Below are 2,947 nucleotides of genomic sequence, written 5' to 3' on the forward strand. Positions count from 1 at the left end.
ATTAGTTGGGCGGTAACGTTTGGTTTTAGGAGTATTTCGAAAACCCTATGTAGGGATTAAGATTTAAAGCCCTACTATCCAATTATTCCATAATAAGTGCAAGTGAGCCTAGAAAGTAGGGTTTCACTCTTCGGTTTCAGCATTGGAGCAAAATTAGGGTTTTTGTGATTTTCGCCGGATGAAATTTTGGTACAGAAAAAGGATCAAATTTGGTGATTTTCGACAGGAGGTCACGCATGGCAACGACTTGGCTTTGGAGCCACCTGTATCCTTATTATGTGATGTTACTTTTCTGCTTTTGCTTTACTCTTATTGAGTAACTGTGGTTACGTGACATTTACGCTTTTGCCCCTGTTTACTTGCTAAGCATATAGCTTACCCCGTTCCTTTTGTTTTCCTTAGCAGGGGCCGACGCGGGGACTTATGGGCACTTACACTAGTATTGGTTTGTCATAGTTGGACAATTAGGATGTTTGTTTATATTGTGGTGGTTTGTATAAGGACCCTCCTTAGGGTCTACCTTTTAGTTTTGGTTGTAATTATAAGGGTGTAATAGTTTGAGCAGGTACTTTTGGAGAATGTAATTATAACCTTTTTGGGATTTGTATATAGTATGTAAGGTACTCTTTTGGATTTTCTGGTTTTTATCGCTTTAAGGTTTGAGTCCTGGCGCGAGCTAGGCAGGCGGCCCGCCGATACCCTTGGGTTCGCCCTTGGGAGAAGTGGGGTCGTCACAATCCGCGCTCCCACATTGCAGACATCTTCTTCCTTTCTTCCAGCAGACCTCCTCCGTGTGATTTGGCTTCCCACAGTACCCGCAGGGACCACGGGAAGTGGAGACTGAGCCTTTTTGTAAGGCACCACTTGACATCCCAGGTAGTTGTACTCCTCCGTTTCCCCTTCCAATCTTAGGAGGTGTACTTTTATCTCCTTGCTCCGAACGGCTTCCAGGAAATCCCCTTTTCTTGACTTGAAAATTCTTAACTTGTAACCTCGCACTTTCAACTCGTTGAGCTTTCTCCACCGCATCACTAAAAGTATTAAGTTGGGCCACGGCCAAGTCCTTCTGAATCTCAACGTTTAATCCTTGGACGAAACGCCTTACCCTCCTTTGCTCAGTCACGATAAGCTCGGGAGCGAACTTGGACAACCTGGTGAACTGGCTCTCATATTCGACGACGGTTTGAGTTCCCTGGCGGAGCCTAATGAACTCATCTTCCTTCTTTTCCTGGATCAGAGGTGGGAAATACTTCGTGTTGAACTCTCTCATGAAATTCACCCACGTCCTTAGGGTTTGTTCTCTTTCCCATTTCATCCTTATGATGTTCCACCAAGATCGGGCCGCTCCCTCCAGTTGGAAGACGGCAAATGTCACATGTCGCTCCTCAGTGTAGTGTAGCGCGGCAAAGATATCAATCATCTTCTCTAACCATCTCTCGGCCACATCGGGGTCTGGTCCTCCCAGGAATTTCGGTGGCAAAAACTTCTGAAATCGTTCAAGAGCTTTATCCTCACCCTCGATATGATTACCAGGATTTCCCGGCTGATGATTAGGATTTTGACCTTGATGTTCTACTACATGAGCCAACAGGTCAGTCATTCGTTGAATGGCTGCGGCCACTTGTACGTTCGGATCAACCCTAGGTTCAGGGTTTGGTTCAGACGTAGTTCCCCTAGTATCCCCTTCAGTCGTGGGTTGCCTAATTCCGCGACCACGACCACGTCCACTACGGGTGCCTTCCATATGGCTTGACCAGTCTAGGGTTGGACCACGAATACGGTATTAAAACCAAAGTATGCAGGTGCAAGTGATATAAGTAGGCAATATACATATAACACATCTAACACAAACAGATCACACATTAGCAGTCAAATGGATACAAGCAAAAGGACACATCCTTCATGATACTAACTAAGCCACTGGTACAAGAGCAACCAACTAAAAACTGTCCCTCTCTAGGGTTTCGGGCACACTCTACAATTTATATCTTAGGCATGGTTAATCATTCGTAATGAAACCCTAACACATCACATGACGTTCCATAGAATCGAATTTCTAGTCCGCCCAAGTCATTTCTAACCTAGGCTCTCGGCTATTTAGTAGTCGGGTACAAGAATCCCAAAATAAGATAATTCACAACTCGGGCTGGCCAGTCCCAAGAGTAATCCATCTACAATCGAGATTCTTACCAGACCTACAGATCTATTGTCTCCAAGTACCATGATAAAGGTTTAAAACCTAAAACATTTCATGATCCAAAGCTTATGCTCAAAAGAGCACTTAAACATTCGTACACATTCACGGAATAGGGACCATAACACCACTTGGCCCAAGCTCACTCCGCGCAGAGACCACGCGAAGCAGCTCTGATACCACCTGTGACAGCCCCACCTACCCCTAAGGCGAACCAAAGGGTTCGGCGGACCGCCTGCCCAGCTCTCGCCGGGACTACGGGGTCAAATCACTCCCAACTCTATAGCACGCGTGATAGAAACCAAAGAAAACGAACGATTGGGAAACCTCCAAGTTAAATGTAACTTACCAACCCATAGTATTGTCGAAATTCCTGCCAGACTCTTTTTTTTTCTTTTCACACTTGGATACTATACTCGTCCGAAATCTCAGAAATTCATTAAACTCCATGTAACCATAAAGAATGAACACGTTCGAGCGGGGTAACCCATGTACAGGATTAAACACTCTTATATATATATAAATACATGATTGCCAATTTACAAATCAAAAGGGAGTTGTTTGATCGAAATATATTCAAGGTTTCTATCTATTGAGGAGCTATACAAAAGAATATATATCTAGCTCAACTCATGCTTCCAAACATCATTGTTTCCAAAAGATTTTCCTGTAAGGAAAATAAGGATAACAAAACGGGGTGAGCTATAAGCTCAATGAGGTACCAAAAATAATAATAACAATCAAGGACCAAGG

Source organism: Coffea eugenioides, chromosome 5 (assembly GCF_003713205.1).
Source record: "Coffea eugenioides isolate CCC68of chromosome 5, Ceug_1.0, whole genome shotgun sequence".
NCBI lineage: Eukaryota > Viridiplantae > Streptophyta > Magnoliopsida > Gentianales > Rubiaceae > Coffea > Coffea eugenioides.